At 38.5% G+C, this 20,502-nt stretch overlaps 1 protein-coding gene across 10 annotated transcripts in view; it reads left to right on the forward strand.

Moving 5' to 3' along the window:
• Positions 1–20,502, forward strand: part of WDPCP (WD repeat containing planar cell polarity effector) — a 144,827-nt gene that overhangs the window by 22,478 nt on the left and 101,847 nt on the right. The gene's annotated exons all lie outside the window — the stretch shown is intronic.

A 20,502-nucleotide genomic window follows, 5' to 3' on the forward strand; every position in this document is an offset into this window, starting at 1 on the left:
GGCATATTAATTTAAACTGTGACTGGTTGGGGTTACTTTTAATGGGCCAGGCTTGTGTTTGTTCAGCAGCTGTGGTGTTGGAGTGCAGGGGGCTGAAGAGTGGAATGATGCAGGAATGAGCACAGATGTCTCAGGGTAAAGTGCTGGTAGAAAATAGAACTGCTGGGTCACACTGTCCACCAGCAGGACTGTTCCAGGCACATTCTGAATATCCTCTCCTGGTGGAGCTGTTGTGCCCAGCTGACTCCAGCTGAAAAAGCCTTGCCCATATCAGAGTTCTCATTATATCTCTCCTGAAAATGCAGTTTTAGGAGTCATCTTTTTGGCAGCCCTGCCAGCTGACACAGCTCTGGCTGTGTCCTTGCATCATTAGCATAATTGCACTGGCAAACTGCTTGTAGGGTTTCTTGGTGTGCTGGTTCATGGAACAGAACTGGTTTTCAATTGAACACTTTCCTTTGCATGCCTTATAAGCAGTTGTACCAGCACAGCTGAAGAAGATCAGCAGCTTTGGCTTTTTTTAAAGAGGTCTGTTGTCAGGCCCTTCACAATCCTGGAGCTCCTTTGAAGGTATAATGCTAAAAAATTTTGGCAGAAGGTGTGCAAAAGCCTGCATGAGAAGGTTCTAGAAAACTGGTGTTTCCATGATATTGGTGACTCAAGGGGGGGGTGTGGGACCATTATATCAGCAGCCTCAAATACTGTGCAGTGAAATCCCTTGTAACTATCTGAGAAAATTTATAGGTATTTTTGACAAAATTTGTCTTTATAAATTCTGCCTTTATTTATATTGAGCAAATGTGACCTGAATATAGCCAGCAATATAAAAGATATAGCTGGGGTTTTTTTTTCGTTGGTGGTGGTGGTTGATTGGTTTTTATACATTAATTACGTTAAGATGAAGAAGAATATAGCAGGTGGAAGAGTAGAATAAGGAGAGGGACTGCATCTGAGGCAAGGGTTAGATTTGTGAGGAGGAGTATATGAGAGATAGGAGAACCATTAACAGTTTAGATTGTGAAAAGCTAGCTGTTCTAAATCCCAGAATCCAGTGTACATTGGATAGGCCTTGGAAAATAGAATGCTGTTATTGGAAGTGAGGAGCCTGAGGAACATGGCACAAAATGCCTTTAAGAGGGGGCTCAAAGGATTTGGTACTGCCAAATCAGCATTGAGAAAAGGGACACTGGAGCATCCTAAGTAGAAATGGAACTTTTGTGGATATTATTTATTAAAACTGATTTCTTTTACTGAGCAGTTGTGAACAGCACAGTTGTTTTCCCCAAGAAAAGGTCACAGATTATTTTCCTTTAAGGTTCAGCCTAGGTATAGTAGTGAATGAGTTTCAAGGATAAACATTATAAACTGGAAGCAACCAAACCTTTTTTTGATGCAAAATTACCTCACTTTCCACTTCCAAAAATGAAAAGTCAGCCTGGTGAGGACTTACCTGTGTTGTAGCTCACACAGATGAAGATTTGCAAAGTTATTCACAACTTTAAGTGGAGTTGTAAGATTAGTAAGGTGGTTTGCCACTTCTAAGTGGCAAGGCTGCCACCCTGCCCATAACAATTAAAGGCTGGGCACTGGATGACACGTTTTACTAATACTATAAAGTCTGCTTTAATCTTTTAAGTAAACATTTTTCCAAGATTTATATTTTCGAATTATGCATTTCTTGGATAATGGTTTAAGATACATATATGTGATTTCCATTTAGCCAAGCAGGTAAATCCCGCTTTAGAGACAATTTAATTGACTTTGGCCCCAAAATAGCTCATCCATCAGGATATAAGAATTTTTTTAATATGAAAAACAACCAGGGATTAAATTAAAAATATGTTCACAGAGGTTTTATAGTAGGTAATTTTGGGTATGAATGACAGAAATTTAAACTGGCAGAAAATTAGATGAGTCTCGTTTGAAAGAAATAGTTATATTGTATAATATATTTCTATAATATAAAATAATATATTAAATTTTTACTTACCATATTTGATACGTTTGTATTGAAATAAGTTTTTTTTCATCCACTGTGAGGGAAAGACATGAAGTTGAGCTCAGCACAAGGATTGGAAATCGGTGTTTGAAACACAAGGTGGTGCCATTGTGTAAAGTTGTGCTTCTGTGGAGTTTCTGAAGGCAGCGAAGGTGAAAACGGTGTTTAAAAACTCGAGAGAAATGTGTGCAGAGAAGTTAGCAGTTTTAAATGAAAGATTTGTAGCACAGGATGAAGGCGAGTGTGCCTGCAGTTCTGGTTTTGTGAGACACAGAAGGAAAAGGGATCTCTCAGGAAAGAGCTGTGTGATAAATTGATGTTTTATTTTGACTTTAAGTCTGCTTGCAAGTATTTTCCTTTTTTGGTTTCAAAGGGGGAGAGAGAACTTAACTCACAGTGTGAATCTAGGAACCATCTCCTAGCAGCTTTATATTGTGAATATATCAAAACAAGCTTCCCTTGTGTTACTTCAAATACACCCTAAAATGCCTTAGGATTAAAGCAATCATCTGTAATACAATATCTGTGGCTCATCGTTGATTGGCTCAAAACATGAAATGCAGCTTTTTTTTCTTGGAACAGTCAGTGTGTTTCCTTCATTGTCTGCTTTACTAAAATTCTGCATTCCTTGTCTAATCCTGAGATATTAAAATAATTAAGTGGGATAGTCACAGTTTCACTAATGAAGCATAATTGAGCTTTGGAATACTTTGATATTAAAATTGAAAAGAAAACATAAAAATGGATTTGCTGAGCCATGTGCACGTTATTCCTATATATTGCTCCCTGGTTTGGGCAGTAACTGGGGAGCTTCCCTAAGGACATTTGGGCTGTCCTGCTAACAGTTTTTTTAGCCTGCAAATCTTTATCACAAAGTGTGTGCAGCTCTGCTTATTGCATCTGTGAGAAGAGTTAGCCTAACCAAGGTAATCATTATAACTTTCAGGTGTGAAAATTGGATTGCATCAATGTTTATTCTTTTAGGTAAAGTGGTCTAAAGAAAATCAAAGTTTTGCAATAGCCAGTCAGATCTGGCTGCTGTATGTAAATGATCCATTTTAAATTAACTTGTTGGAAGAAATGTGTTTGACTTTATTCAGCAAATGCTATAGAATGATTGTTCCTATTGAGTCAGATAAAATATTAATTATTGTGCTTTGTTTCTTAAGCATATCAGGTCCTAATAGCAATTTATGTGACCTAGAAAACACCAAAGAGTTGGCATCAATTTTCAAATTACTTCTTTCTTTCAGACTGAGAATCCTGTACTGTAATAATGTCATACACACAGGGTTGCTTATTATAGATGTTGCATGCACTTTAACTGCTGTGCAAAGCACCTCTCCCATGTAATTACACAAACATATTCTTAATTAATGTGACTTGTGTTAGCGTGATCGAGCAATGGAATATTTTTTTAGGTGTGTGTTTTGCAATCCTGAATGGAGGCTGACAGATGCGGAATGTTGTTCTCAATATCACACATCTCATGAAGAAATCCTTGGAAAGGACAAAGGCCAGGACAGCTGTGAGACTTCACAGGAATGATCTTCCTTTAAAAGCCCTCAGACATGTACTGGTGCAGGAATTGCTGTATCCCAGGCTCCTCCTGATCCTTAAGGATCCATACAGGAAGGTGTTGTCAGATATGAAGAGCACTTGGGGGAACCGGAATAGTTTGTTTACTCCATGTGGAGCAACTTGACCCTGTCAAAGTGAAATGCCTCTCTATAACTTCAGCCTGCTGGAGTGATGTATTTTGTGTTCCCTGCTTTTGTAATTTAACCACGGGGTATCCTGGAGGTAGGACCTGTCGTGCAATGCTGTGTTACTCAGTTCCATGCTGTGGATCAGTTGTTTTGTTTTGGGTTTTTTTACCTGTTTGTGCAATTCTTCTTATGTCAATGCCTGTAATACTTGCAGAAATTTTGGTATTGGGAATGAAGCTGGAAAATTGATGGGTCGTCTCCATTAATTTTGCCATTCCATTTTGAACTGCTGTAAGGCAGCACCGAGCATATGTCATAGATCATGATAATCATTAATGGGAATGAGATTGCATGTGTTTAGTCTTGTAGGGAGATGGTTTTGGGTCTGTGAGTTCATAAAACTTTTGAAGTTATGGCCATGCAGTTACTGAAGAAGTAGGAGCAGGTGGATGAAGAGAGCAGCTCCTTCCCCAGGGTATTTATCAGAAGCTGCTGTGTTTGGTGAAGTGCTGCTTTTGGGATAGATCAGCTGGTTGCTGATGGATGTGAAGAAGCAGTGTAATGATGCACTACTGGGATGACCAGTGGTGGAAGCAAAAATTCACTGTTACATAGGCCTCTGACCATCTCTGAACTCACTCCAGTGAGCTGGGTAGACAGGGGAGTTCCTGGCAGCACCAACAGGCATTTTGCCATTCCCATCTGAAGGGTCCCTCAGCTGCAAACCAATTGAATATTGGGAAACAGCTGTTGGGACTCTTGTGGAAATTTCTGATGCTTTTAGGGAGGAGGCTGCTGTGAAATGCAACAGCAGTGGGGATGTCTTATGGATCGAGTGCTCAACATTCTTAAGTGATATTGGGTAAGCAAAAATGCCTTTCTTCTCTCATTACCCTATGCAAACAAAAATCTTCATGGGGAAAAAGTATTTCATAGAATGCCACAAGCAGACAGCATCAGGTGTGGACAAATCTGCTTAAGGCCTGCAGCTGATACTGCCCATGGGAGTAGGTCAGATGAGAACACCTCAGCAATTCAGTCACTGTGGATAAATAAACCTGTGCAAGGTGTCTTGACACTGCAGCGTGTCTTGAGGCAGCTTCCAGAGACAGTAAAGACTTGTGTTACAAAAACCATTGGACAAAAAAATTGAGATAACACTGCTGCTCTTTACCAGGATGGCAAAGAGTGGAAAGGGAGCACCAGCTGTGCACCACCAGCAAGGAAATGCTGGATGTGGCAGTAGGCATGGCAGAGTCTTTGCCTTTTGTTTGCTCATGAGCTGAAGGTGTGGAAAAGATGTGGCTCCTGTAATGTCTGAGTTTCTCTTAGTGCTGAAAAGACACATTCCTGGTTGTCTTTAAAGAGAGGTTTCAGTCTTGGTGGGTGCAGGTATGGATTCAGGAGCACTGCTCAGATGTGAAGCAGTGCAGTGAGTGACAGGATGCCTGAAGGGTAGGCTGGAACGTGTCTGTAAAACCAGAAAACCAAAAAACATGCTCTATAAAATGATTCCTTTTAATTTACAGTGACATAAAACATCAAAAATTTAGCTCAATTAAAGTATGAGGACATCACTTCTGGGAGGTCAGCTGAAGTGCCCTATCTGTTTGAATGTCTTTTTTTAGACAAACCCTGTGTTCTGGTGGTTGCCCTTCCTCGTAGATGTGTGGCTTCACTAGAGCCATACTCATTTGGCTGAGTTTTCTCATGACTGCTCAATAACAGTACAGAGGGAAACCCACAGAGAATTAATCCAGTCATGGTTGTGCTGATTTCCAAAGAAGCAACTGAAAATGAGGGGAGTTTGTAATAAATGCAATATAAAACCTGTTTACATGACTGATTCCTCCCCACCCCCACCAGTCTGACCTTACCTCATTCGAGATTTCCCAGTTCTAGCTGAAAGCATTTTTGTGAAGAATGCTACCAGGAAAATTCCCTTTTTTATCTTGGCTATGAAAGACTTGTATGAAAGACCTTTCAATGGAAAGGGGGAATCTGTCTAAATGGGTTGCTATTGAAAGAGAATTGGTTTATGGTCACATAGTTTGATATTCTTAGGAGGACTATACATTTAATCTTTGATCTAGAAATTATTTCAAGAGTCTGCTCATAAGCTAAAAGAATTTCTATCTAAAGGTGCCATCTTCAGCTTCAAGTATAACCAGAAGAATTATACTTTTTTTCTGAGTGAGTTTTCTCAAATATGGTTTCACTGGATAATTTCAGGGGGTTTCCTCTATCTTAATTTAGCTGGTATATTATTTTCAAATAAAACAATTTTCACAGGCTCCATGTAAACGATTTTTTGGTTTTGTATTCAGGGAGGAAGTAGATTCTCGTCTTTGAGTATATAATGGTAACACCAACACACTGTCACTGTTTCCAGGACAGATGCATAAAATTGAGTATTATACCTGATGCATTCCAGTCTGATCTCTAAGAAGAGTCATTTTAAGGAAGGCAAGGTAAATCTTTTATGTATGAAAAGAGTTACTGAAGATTTATTCCAAATTTTAGCAAGTGAATATTTGATTTGAAGCAGTTGTTTTGGCACTTTTTTTTTTTTTTTAAAGCTGTAGTGGAACTTGAAATTATGAGCTTAACTGGGAAAGTAAGCTTGTAAATTAATATTTCAAAAATAGTAAGAGTATATTCTTGAAAATGGGAGTAGAAAAAATGATGGCAATATGTCCCCTACCCCTGATGATTTTGGTCCTAGAAAGCCCTTCCTACCTTCATATTTTCATAGTCAAGGTAAAAAACATTGTTCCCTATCTTTGCACAGTGCTTCAGTCACTGCTTGCAGAGATTTCTGGTGACCCTGTTGTATTTTGTCTTTTTGGTAGGCGTGTAGGGTAATTTCCAATTCTTTCAAACTATTGTCTTTCCTTAATATTTATATCTTCAGAAATATAAGTATAAATACATGCTTTTGTCAATGACAGTGAATGCTGTTCAATGCTGTTTGTTTAATGATGAGAAAAATCCAACTCAATCTATATATTATTTCTGTAAAATATGCACTGAACTCAGCCTTTATGCAGTAAACATGCACTTTGGATAATTTGTTCAATGAGAATAATGCAGACATTACACCCATCCTGATATGTAGAAGATGATCCATGGGGGAAGAAGATACATGTGCATAAGTCAATTATTTGAGAATAGAGTCCTTAATTTCTTCAGGCTCTATAAAAAGATTTTTGGCATCTGTACATATTTATTTTAGAGATATAGGGGTAAATCTTCAGCACAGAGCATGGGGAGTTAACTAGGGAACATTCATTAATGTTAATGGGATTTCTATGGCTAATTCCCCACACTGAAAATTTAGCCCAAAGAGATTTGAAAAGTGATGTTGAGAAGCAAGTTGGTCTGTTAGTCTCATTACTCTCATGTTATTAACTGCTCTATCTGCCACTGGCTCTCTATGAGCACTGAGATATTATACTTAACACTTAATAATGAAGGGCTGTATGCTAAGTACATATCCTAGTGTGGAGGTAAAAGAATGCAGTTATATGAGCAAATTTTGGATATTTTCATTGAAAAAAAACCCTGCAAAACCATAGACTAGAAGGAGAAAATACCTATTAAGGCATATTTTTATACAGCAGAAATGGTTAATGTTTCTAGTGCAGCTTTAGCACCAAAAGGATTTTTTATTTTCTTACATAATGGCCAACTTGTGCAGGGGATTGGATCCACTGACTTCCACATTCCTTCTAGCACAATTTATTTTAAGATTTAGACTTAGTATAGCATTTTTTTTAAAGCCAGGTAATTTTTTTTTGGTAAAAGTTAATTGAAATAAGAGAGGAAGTTCAGTTTCTGTTTGCCTTTAAATTTTAAAGAATGGTTGGAACCTTGGAGAACATAAAAAGCTATTTTATATACTAAATGGAGAATATTGTTTTAAAAGGAAATACAGGCTCTAACAAAAAAAGTTTGTAAATTCACGATGCTCTTTTTCTATATTAAGGACATACAACAGAGACTGTAAGTGAAATGTGAATATGTGCACCGTGTGCATACATATGTTCACATTTCCTTTTTTTTTTTTTTTTTTTTTGGTATCTTAGCATTTTCCCTTGCTTTTTAGGGGAGCTATTAAATTTTTCTTCCAGTTGTGATTCAGAGCAGTCAGGAGCCAGCCATTAGAGGGTGCTTCTGCACCAAGGAGCTCTCTTTCCTTGAAACTCAATTTACTTAACTTGAAGTATTTGTAGATTTAACAAGGAATCATTTTACGTTTCCTAGAATTATCAATTTTCTTCTTTAATTTGCATCCATTCCTGGACCACTATTCTTTGAATTCATAGAATAAAGTTGCAGATAACTAAAGGTGATTGAGAGAGGGTGGAATGATTCAAAACGGCAAAATTATAACATTTTGTAATTGTTACAGTAAAAAACAAAATAAAACATACATGGACCCCATGCAAGTGAAAAATGGGCTGGTCTCTTACCTAATTAATGACAGAGATGAGCATCTGTACATTATTGCACTTGCCACATTATTACTGCCTTGTTTAGAAATACATTCCTTCATTATAACTCCAATGCATATATTTGTAGCAAGAGTAGTAAAATAGATCCAGCTTGCAAATTTCTGCCATTACTAGTAAAGATTTAAAAATAAAACTCTTCAGTGCAATACAGCTGAGGTGTTTTTTTTCCTCTAGAATCATCATGATTCCTCATTCAGTAGCAAACTTTAAAATGCTGTGTCTCTGCTGTAAGAATGTGCAGGCAGCAGAGTAGGGCAGGATTTATATATTATATATTTGATATATTAAATATATATATAATCTATATTTATACAAACAGCATGGCCGTTTGTCCTAGGAATACAAATTTAAAACCTGCACTTCTGACCCAGGACATTGGTGCAAGGTTAGTGAAGGAGAATGGAAATAAAAAGATTTCTAAAAGAAAATTCTGCTGCTATGGAATCAGTTCCTAAGTCTGATTGAATAAAAGCCATTAAAATTCAAAAGTGGAACACAGCACACAGCATTACATCTCAGTTCTGTACCCAGGAATGGTCACGAGCGCTCAGCAAAGAAATCTGCCACCTGCAAGTCTTTGTTAAAGCCAGCCCGTGGAGATGGTGATTCTGAAAATACTCCTCCTGGAGACCTTGATACATCTTTGCACTAATTTTCTGATTCAAGGTAAGGATTTCTGATATCCAACAGCTTTTGAAAGCTGCCCAAACTTCCGAAGACCATCTCAACTAAAATGTTGGTACACAGCTGGAGGAGCTGGCACAGAGCTTGGAAAGGAAAGGGATCAAAGTCTTCTTCAGGAACTTCTTTAGGAGCCATGTAGCCTCCTAAGCCTTAAAAAGGGCAGCCAAATGTCCCTTCAGGCATAAATGTGACATCTTTATTGCACCAGCATACCTGACATGCTCTTTGTAGCATATTTACTGAAAGGGCTGCTGGTACTGCTGTCTCCAGTTTTCCATGTACAGCACAAGATCTTTTCTGGGACTGGGAGGACCTTTCTTCTCAAAAGGCAACGTTTGCATTGCAAGAACACATGGAATTAAAATGGGTGAATCTTCCTGATGTCATATTCACTAACAACTTGGGAATTTAGTGCTTGCATATATATTTAAGTAATGTGAATATCAGCATCAGTGGGTGTGCTTTGTGAAGCTGGCATACATTGTATAACTAATTTAATTCTAATTCTTCCAAGAGATTATGTGATACTCATTAAAGTTCCTCTTATCTCTTAAAAGGTGTACATTTTTTGCTTTAGTGCCTGTACTGTCTAGTTCTGACTCATGTAAATTTGTTTTCAATTTGAGAGTGGAATCTAGACAAAAGTAAAACATCTTTCTTTAGCATGGATTATTGGATACTGTGAATTACTGGATATTAGATATCCTGTTCTTTCTATACAAAATTTGGACCTTCTGAATAAACACATAGGTAAATGGAAGCATGGCAGTGCTTTGAAGGTATTTGGCATTGAAGGTAATGTTGTATCATTTTAAAGGTGGTTGTTGATAGGTTTTCAAAAACATTTTTACATGAGACTTATGAAAACAACATAAGATACTGAGGAAATCTGTCATGCAACAATTTATAATTGTAATTCTAACTTACAAATTGTAATTTGTAAGTTGCCCAGCAAGCATCAGCCCCAATCTGATGTGTTTGGCACTATCCTTGTGCAAATCAGAATGGTATTGTACCTTGGAACAAAATATTGGAGATTGGACCAATCGACCCAGTAGTAGTTTTTCTTCTGAGCTGAATGATAACAGGATGCAATTTTAAGTTAGAAACCCTTTGAAAATGAGCTACGTGGATTTTTCTGCTGGTAGCATATTTAAGTAGCTGCTGTAAATCACTGGTTGAGTTCACAACTGGTATTTTAAAATTAGAACCAGGTAACAATGGCTGATTAATTGAAAATGGAGTCTACCCAATCTTATACATTTGTAAGTGAATTACACCTTCTGGTATTACACTTTATCATTTTAACAGGATTGATTCCTTCAGTAAATATTTCGTGAATTAACAAGAGCTGCTTCATATGATTTTTCTAATAAGTACCATAAATCCATTAGTTAATAATGGGAATAGAGCAAATAAACATTGTAATGAGAAGGATAGATGAAGAAATATACTGGATACTCTAACTCGTGACTAAAGATAGTTAGGAGACACATATTTTATTTCTGTGTGTCTCATCTCCTTCAAGTCTGTCCACTAAAAAACACCCTCAATATACAGCTGAATTAGTAAGACAATAAGCCTGAAGCCAGAGAACATATCACCAGTATTATCTGAAAATACAGCGGGAACCAGTTCACATTTCTCCCCATAATTTGACTGTGTGTTGGTAAGATGCTGCACTCTAGCTGGTTGTTTCTGAAGTATTAAGAGCTGCCTAAAAATCCATTTGACATTTCAATTTTCATTTAATACATAATACCTATGACTTCCACCACTGCATTATTTTACAAAAGCTAAGGTGAACTACTGGTTCATACCAGCCAGAATTTAGAGCTCTGGCATACCTGAAACTGGGGCTGGTGGCTGAAATTGCCTCTCCATCAGTATCAGTATTTAGTATATCAAATAAATCTACTGTAGTGTTCTGCTATTTCAGGCAGATGAAGTTAATCATAAAGTGGCACCTAACAGTATTTATCCCATGGTGAGAGTAATATTAGCAAGAGGAAAGTTTTCCTTAAAAGTGTTGGATGCTATCCATTGTTGATGTGATCTCTTTACAGATCCTAAAACTCAATTTCTCTTTACTATAGATACTCAAGTGTATAGAATGGTGCTGCTGCAAGTTAGTAAATCTATTGCCATAATGCTCTAGAGGCCAGCTTTGAGACCAGAACTGTTTTAAATATTGGGCAATATTTAAAACTCAGCTGACCTGAGTTTTTTTACCATTTTGGACCTATCTTTGCATTTTTAATGAGGTATGTTTCTGACACTTAGCTGATTATTTACTACAGACTGATTATTTTACTGCCGTGGTTTTCTCAAGAGTGGTAGAAGAGTTTATAGTTCAGTATTAAAATTTGTGTATATTTTAGTTTATATACAACCCACTGCTCAACAGTTTCATTGTAATTATGAAAATGCGTGAACAAATGCATTTTTTCTTCAAAGTTATTTTCCCTTTTGCATATCTGCATAATTAGAACACAACATAAACTGTACTGTAACATTACAATCAGGAATTAATTATTGTAACATGAAATTTTCAATTTTTTTCCAACTGCAAAGGTGAGTATGGCTTAAAATTGAAAAAATACAGTCCTTTTCATAGAAACTTGTTTGAAGATCATAAAGGAGTACAAAAGAAGAAAAGCTTTTTGTTTGTGTTTGCAATCAAATCTTCCTTAAAAGGAAGTCTGACACACAGGCATTGTAGTTTTTTAAATATTACATTGAAGAAACCAAGATACAAGTCTCACTGGATTAACTAGAATTCAAGTATAGCAGGAAAAAAACCTTTTAAAAATAAATGCTCACAAACAAGAATCTCAATGAGCCTTGCAAAAGGCTATTCAAAGGTGATTTTCAAATATTAGTAAAGCTCAATTTATTGCTTGCCTAATTTATTGCCTGCATCTAAACAAAATAGGTCAACATAAAATAGCTACTGGAAATTATTTAAATGTAAAAACATTCCAAAAAGGAGTACAAAAATAAACAGCTAACGATGTTGTAGATCTAAAAATAATCCATTTGTTCTAGTAAATTTATTCAACTCATACAATATACTCAGAAATACATTTCTATTTTTTAAAGGCAGCTTGCAAATTTGCAAGATTTATAAATGAAATCAATGTGTTTACCAATGTTCTTTAGAAAATTCTTGAAGCACATTCTCGGTGAACATGCAGAATATAAAATGTTAAAGGCCAGAGCTGTACAGTTCAGCAAGAAATTAGTTGGTACAGCTCATAAATGGAAAATGAAATAGTTGTGCTGTAGTTTCAAGTTCAAACACCTGCCAGTATAAACTTCCTTGCGAGCAGGAATTGCAGCAATGGAAGGGCAGTGGAGCAAGGACTTTTCCTGTGCTGGATTATTTGTAGGCCCTTCCACCTTCTTTCTGCTTAGCTCAAAAAGAGGGAGATTTTGTTTTCTTCTCCTTTGGCTGGTGATAAGAAAACACTGCTACAAAATTTTATGACCTACTGACCTTTAGTATTGAAAAATTGGGTTATTTACAACAGCAATCACTATCTAAAAGAATGTCGTAAAGCAGCTTGACATTTAGTACTTCTGTAATTGCCTCGTGTCGTGTCAGCACTGGATATCTGTGGTTTGGATCACTTATCTACTATCTGGTTTATATAAAGGCCTTCAGGGTCTTTATCAAAATGTGTATACGAACTTTTCACTCTGTGAAGTAAAAACCCAGGTCAATTATATCTATTTTCTGTGACCTTCTTAACTTTTCACACCCACTCTGTCTGAGAGTTGTTCCAGATTGTAATACTTGCCTGCAGTATCAATTGGAGAAGGGTTCTAAGCTTCATTAAGGTTGTCAGAGGCGTGGCTGATACATAAACTTAAGTGTCTTCTTGACAAATGGCATTACCTCCCTCAAATTAATTCTGCTTCACCGTTGTTAATCTTATTATCTGCTCAGTTAATCAATAGGTGCCTTTCGACAGAGAGGAGCGGGGATGTGGTTGGATGTGTGTTTTTGAAGGCAGGAGCCACGGCAGTGTGGCAGAATTCACTTTCTGATCCTGTCCTCCTCTGCTTGAGTGACAACTCAGCACAACCAGGCTCGGTTTGGACACGGGAACAATCAATTTGGTGGCAACAAGTTACCCCATATGGATTTTCTGTAGTATTTTTGCACGTGTCCTTGAACTTCAGCACCCTCTATCTAGTAGACAGAGTTTTTAGTTCAGAGCTCTGGACAGCTGTCTAAGCCAACAATTCCCATTCTGATTAAAATGGCCCATGTGCCTTTTTGCCCAATTAATTGTACAAGAAATAATTGATATCAGCTGGAAATAAAATGTTTGTTTTGTTTTACAGAACATTTTTTAGAGCATTTACAGATTTTCAATGTTCTTACTTTGTGTCCAATAATCGTAATGTTCTTAAGGAGCTATATGTATATCTTGTAGTTAAATATGCAAAACTCAGTAAATAGAACTGATGTTGCAAAAAAGAGGATTACTTTCAGATTCCAAAAACAATAAAACAAACCTCACAAAAAATAACTCAATGGAACACGATACAACTTTACAGCATATGGGAATAAATTTGCCATGTATAATTTTCATGCCAGAATTCTTGAGTTATCAGATAATGTATTTCCTTTCCATGATTATTCTGCAAGCCTTATTTAGGCCTTTCTTACAATAGAAGTTTCAGTGTGTATTTTGATAGAGTGCTCCTGTGTGTTCACCCATCTACAAAATAGTTTTCCTATTTAGACTGAGGAATTTAGAATAAGTAAAAGAATTTGCTTCATTCATGTGTTTGGCAAAAATATTCTGAATCATTACGGTCTGAAGAGAAAAAGAGTAGCAACAGTAAATATTTGCCTAGAGATTCAGATGTACGATGATTGATCAGCTTTCTATTTGTGTTTGTTGAAAATATTCTTAAACCAATATTGTAATATGAATTATTATGCACTGAATAGATTTATAGACGCATGCCTGTTTTTCTATTTCTTGAAATCAGAGGTTGGTCTTAGTGACAGGGGATCTGATTTTCATTTATACAACAAAATCTACAGTTCTTTTCTCAGTGGAAAAGGGATTGAAAGGAGAAGTAAATGAATGTGAGAATGAAGCTCGCTGTGCTGCTGAAGATAGGCAGGATCTCAGTGCCAGGAGCAGTAATTGTGAGAAGGGACTGGCCTGGGCTCACAAAGAAATAACTGCAGGTGAGGGTTGGACCTCAACAAGCACCTCAGGGAAGGGAGGAAAAGGAAGAGGAGCCCAAGCCTGGTTCTGCAGGGGGAGCTGAGCTATGGGGGAGCCAACACAGCATAAGAGTGGGGACCACCAAAGCCACCTTGCCATTACAGAATGGGTTAACAGCCCCTTTGATTCAAATTTGGTGTTGTTGGTCAGGTCAGGCTTTTGCTTTGTGCAGCCACGGTGGTTTGGATGTGATCAGGAGTGACAGAGCAGCGTTTGCTGTTGTGCTTAAGCACAGTCTCACTGGAAATGAAGCTCCAGCCCAGCTGTGGTTTGTGAGGCACTGCAGAGTTGCAGGGGTGGTACATACATCTCAGGTTTTGCCACTGCAATGTGCAAGATGGAGACTGGAACCTCTGCTTACCAGAAAATAAACCCAAGTTTCTGCAATTAAATGAGCAAAACATTTACGAGTGCAGTCCCAATAACTTATTTCCTGCATAGGTGACAGAATTACTGTCCCTGAAATCCAAAGAAGGGAGGGTAGCTCAGAATGCCATCTTTGCAGTCATTTAACTTCCAACCTAGCTAAAATTGTGCCACTCTGCTGTTTCCACAGTGCCTTACCTGCAAACAATTGTGAAGTTTAAAAGTGGTGTGACTAAAAATTCAGAGTTCATCTCACCAACGGGCCCATTGAGCCAAGGCCTTAGAACCTGATGGGAATCCTGTAGTTAATAAATCTCCACACAGGGGCCAGGGTCTGTTCAGGTCAGTGTCAGAGATGAGAACTTTGCTGGGTCATCCAGCACCATTCCCCAGCTGGGACAGAGCTCCAGAACAGCAATCACAGCCTGAGCTGTCCCTGAGTGCTCCTCAGCTCTGGTGCTCAGAGTCTTTCCCTGTGCCCACCTGCAGATTGGGTCTGCATTTTCAGCAACTTTTGACAATTCCTGAAATTCTAGCCAATTTAGATCAATGGATTAAAAACTTGAAAATTTAGACAGACACACAGACATAAGCATCTTTCTTAAGAAACCAAATTAAAACTACCAATATATATGTTTATAAATTAAGCATTGTCTTGTAATTGCTGTGCTGCTGACACTTGATCAAAAAGTAAAGTAAAAACTTGTAGCTGTGAAGTAAAAACTTGTAGGAAGAATCTGGGTTGTTTCTATTTAATGCCAGACTACAAAATGAAGTTTTACAAATTCTCATGATTTTACTAACTTCATTTCAGTATGTGTTTTATTATATATCAAACAGGCTGTGGCTTCATGCAGCTATAAAAGGATGAAGCCTTGTAAGATTGGGAGAATATTTTGCATTTTTTATCTGTGAGAACATGATAGAGAAAAAATTTAACTGGTCTATTTTTCAATGAATAATTACACTAAATTTTAAGTTGATGTAGATAAAAATGTAAAAGATAGTATGTCTAAAATTTTATTTTATGTGTTTTGCACAAAGAAATTGTTGTATCAACATAAAGGGTACATCAAGTAGCTACAGATCTAATGTAGGTAGTTCTATCTAAACTTTAACTTTCAGAGTCAAATACTACATTTTTGAATCATACTTGTGCTGCAGGGAGTTTCTCTCCTTGGTGAAGGACAAATTGGTCACAAAGAGGAAGAAAAAACTGGCAGTGATTTCTACTCCAAATATTATTTCACAGAAATAGAGTTTTGTAGGATGACTTGATGACTTACCTGGTTTGTTGAACATTAGGTGTCAAAGTTAAAAATTAACCATTGTGAGTGAGCAGTGCCAGAGATTGGATGTTGACCTTTGTGAGGTGGAGGAAGGGAGACAGAAGTAGGACTGAGGGCAACCTGCTCTGGCATCTACGACTCGTAGAGATATTGTGTAATCAATCCAAATCAAATGAAAAAAATTCATTGTGTCTATTATATTTTCCATTTCTCTGAAAAAAATGAGACCTGTGGAAGGGGAAAGCAATCCAGATTCTGCACCTGGGATGTGCAGAGTGGGGAATGAGAGGCTGCAGAGCAGTGCCATGGAAAGGGACCTGGGGGTCCTGGGCCGTGGCAAGTTGAACATGAGCCAGCAGAGCCCTGGCAGCCAGGAGGGCCACCCGTGTCCTGGGGGACATCAGGGACAGCATCCCCAGCCAGGCAAGGGAGGGGATTGTCCTGCTCTGCTCTGCTCTGCTCTGCTCTGCTCTGCTCTGCTCTGGGCAGCCTCACCTCGAGTGCTGGGGCAGCTCTGGGTGCCATGATATAAAACAGATATAAAGCTGTGAGAGAGTGTCCAAGGGAGGCCACAGGGAAGGTGACAGGTCTGGAGGGGAAGCTGTGTGAGGAGTGGGTGAGGTCACTTGGTTCAGCCTGGAGGAGACCGAAATACCTCAGTGGGGTCTTCAACATCCCCTGAGCATCCTGAGGGGAAGAGGAGAGGCAGGCACTGATCTCTTCTCTGTGGTGACAGGACCTGAGGGAATGGCCTGAAGCTGTGTCAGGGGAGGTTTCTGTTGGATATCAGGAAAAGGTTTTTACCCAGGGGGTGGTTGGTCCCTGGAACAGGCTCACCAGCTGGCCAGAGTTCAAGAATCATGCAGGGCTTCAGTGATCCTTGTGAGTCCATCCCAGCTCAGGATATTTAATGATTGTGTATTTCCATGGAGTAGGAAAACACAAAAGGGTAGCCTGTGACGATTTTTACAAAATAATTTCTGGTATTGTATTATTTGCTAGGAAAATCTGATGACATGTAAGTAGTGAGAGAGGATTCTGCAGTGTTTTCTTTTATTTGGGCATTTTGTGTTATAACCTCTGCCTGAGCCCTTATCCAGAGCACCTCATCTAGTACATGTATGGGTGCAATTGCAGCAGTTTGTGACTTTGCTGTGGCAGAGAGGGACCTGCTCCTGCCTGACTTTGTATTTTGCCTTGCTTCCACTCCTAGGACTGTGCCCCAAACAAGTCAATATTTTGGGGGGGATCCCCCTTGTTTACTTTGCTTTCACTGGGGGCATGTTCCTGGGCCCACCTCCAATGGAATAGGCAGATGGTCAGCACAGGCTGCCCTGCACGTGGCAGCTGCAGGGTTTACCCTTCTAGGGACACTTTGGGTAGTGTTGTCACACTGAGCTGTGCTGCTGGCACGTGAATGCCCAGGTCAGATGCTCTGTTGTAGTCAGCATCTCCCATTCTCCAGCTCAATGATGCCTTGTGAAGGCTGACCTAGATGACAGGCTGGATGGAGCTAAAGGATAAAATAGGGATTTATTAGCAGGCCTCAATGGGTCCACTTTGGGCAGCACAGCAGCCCAGCCAGGGCTGCACCCCAGGTGAGCCCAAAATGGTCACAAAATGGATGACTGCTCACGTGGTCTCACACTTTTATAAGTTTTGGTCCATTTGCATATTGGAGTTCATTGTCCCATTCCAGCTTTAGGCCAGGCAGTCCCATCCTGCTTGTTTTTCTCTCTTTATTCCACATTGTTTGTGCTCCTGGGCTGAGATTTGGATCATTTGTCCTTGGTGCCCAGCTGGAGCAGGAATTGTTTTGTCTCCCTGCTCTGTGCACAGAGCTCACCATGCCCTGATATGAAGCCCAGACCCACACACCAAAGCAGAATGTGAAAAACAGAAAAGCTCAAACCTGAGGCATCACTAGGTTGCTCCTATTATCTTTTCAGAGGTGGTTTGGGGATGCACTCACCTGGGAGCTGAGCACTGCCTTTCACAAGTCCCCCATTCCCCCAGGTGACTGTGGAGAGAGGAAATGCAGCACCAGTGCCCCGGATCACTCAGGCAGTGCATAGCTTCTAATTATTTGTCACGACAGAACCTATATTGGAGGTGTCAGAGAGGACTCCTGATACCAATTTCAGCATTTGTTGATGTTATAAAGTGGCAGGGTAATTATTTTCTGTATGAATAATTACCAAATTGAAGATTTGTTTTTTTTAAACAAAACAATCCTCACACAGATACTGGCACAGGCTGACCATTGCAAAACATCTCTATTTGTCAGTAAGCTTTTGCAACCACTAACCACTGTCCCTGTTTTTTGTGGTGACATTGTGAAACCAGACAGTAAATGTTGTGTGGGCCAGAAAAAGAACCAGCTGTTAAGCTGAATGCCAGTTTTACCTTAACAGGAGAATTATTTCAGCCAATTTTTTCCTAAATTTTAATCAATTTTAAAGGGGGAGGAGTAGAGTGCTTAAAGCTCAATGGGAGGAATTTTTCTGTTTTCACACCTACCTTTTTGCAATAGTAGGGTCCAGCCCATGGAGCAAAAGGAATATTGTAAATTCTGAGAGGCGTTTTTCAAATACAAAAGATCACTTTGTCGTCATCATCCTCATCCCCATTGTGCTGGAATATAATGATGTGGGAAATGCTGAGATATAGTTGCATAATTCTGAAAGCTGGCATGTATTCCTTCAAAGGGAACAAGAAAGAATAATTCCTCTGAAAAGAGTACTCGGAGTTGATAATGCCATATTTTGTTACAGAAGCAAATTTTCTTTCTTTTTTTTTATTTCTACTGTAGAATGTAACTAATCAGAAGGTATTTCAGATTAGAGTTTGTTAGACTGGAACAGTATTTTTGGGCAGTTGTCCATTTTCACTGGCACAACAGTAACAAGCATTCCAATAATTAGCTGGTCAGTGAGTGTTCAGAGCCCAAGGAAAGGGAGAAGAAAAAATCTAAACTCTCAAAATTCTGGTAATTAACAAATATCTTCTCCCTTTTTAGGTACAAGGAGAATTTTGCTTCCTCTTCATTATTCAGTGTGGAACTAAAAGGATGTTCTTTAGAAGTCTGCATCTTTAACATTTTCTTACAAAAATTCTCTTTTTTTTCACATTTTTGAGGACAAATTTCTTAAAAGTGTGCATCTTGGACACTGAGTATTTAGTGCCCATTTGAAAATTTGCTTCTGCTTTTTTGGCAAGTTACCTCTATGTGTCTGACAACAACAAAAAAAAAGGACTTGAAATTCTTTCCTGACCTGTCAGCTGGGAAGGCACTCAGCAGCATTAAAGAATTATGGGATGGCTTTCTGTTCAATAAGTGTCCATGGGGCCTACATACAAGAGCTTTGGAATAATTTGGGCCTTTTATGTTAGATTATCTGTCATCCCAAAATCTTTTAGTCTTACCTTGTGTTTTGGGTTTGTGCAGCAAGATTTTGGTAATGGGGGGATGATTTTATTTTATTTCTCATTATCTTGTTTGATATTAAATTAAACCGTTTTCCCCAAGTCAAGTCTGTTTTGCCCATGATGGCAGACAGTGATCTCTCCCTGCTCTTATCTCACCTCACAGCCTTTAATTCTAATTTTTCTCTCCTGTCCTGCTGAGCAGAGCAGAGAGAACAGCTTTGGTGGGCTCCTGGTGTCCCTTCCCTCCTGCTCAGCACATCACCTCCCACTTGGAGGTGTTGGGTTTTGTTTCAGTCCAGCCATGATAGCAGTTTGAGCAGCTCACTCAACATAATGACTTCATATTAGTGAGATATTCTAATCTAGGATCTATTGGCCCTGGGGAATGCAAGTTTTGTTTCACTTGCTCACGTAAATAAAAAACAAGAAAACATAAAATGATATCGTACAATCTCCTTTTACTTTAGTCCACATAGTAAAAGAGGGGCTGCCCTCATCTATATTTATACCAAAAATGGTTCTCATGCTCAACAGACCACCATGCTCCTAATCCTGCAATTTTTTCCAGACCTCATTCTCACCTAAGATGAAGGTATATTCCTTTTATTAGGTGTGCGGTGTGTGTTGTGAGCTTTTTTTGTTTGTTTTTGCTGGTTTGTTTTTGTGGATTTTTTGACAGACCTATGGGATTTACTAAGTCAGCAAGACTTTTTGTACATTTGGGGATCAGTGGAAAGAAAATGCTATTTCCACTTGGTGCTATTTCAGTGGATTAGGCAGTTCTTCAAACATAAATATTAGCTTGAGTGATAATACCTCAAGGTCTCCCAGTTTTCTTGGTTTTCCCTGAGATCCTTGCACATATTTTTCATTGTAGCACTCTTGACATAAAGGTCTGATACTCTATGTGGTTCTATATGCTTCATTGTTTTGTCAGTTCTAATTGATATATTCTGTTGGCTTTGGGTTTTTTTCATTTAGAAAGACATAATTTGTTTTGACACTACAACTAACGGCTGCAAATGCTGTGTTTAAAACTGTTTATTGATTATATTGACATGTCTCAATGTACAGAGTTTAAAAAATTTGGCCCAAAGGTCTAATTCTCATATCCAAACCACATATTTAAGTAGTGGATTCAGTTTTGCATATGTCAATGTAATAACCATACAGTAAAAATAGATAATAATGTGTATATTAGAAGAATCAAGCATAAAGTTATTTGCTTTAGTGAGAGCAGTTGTACATTTAAAT

This window comes from Taeniopygia guttata, chromosome 3 (assembly GCF_048771995.1).
Source record: "Taeniopygia guttata chromosome 3, bTaeGut7.mat, whole genome shotgun sequence".
NCBI classification, from domain to species: Eukaryota; Metazoa; Chordata; class Aves; order Passeriformes; family Estrildidae; genus Taeniopygia; species Taeniopygia guttata.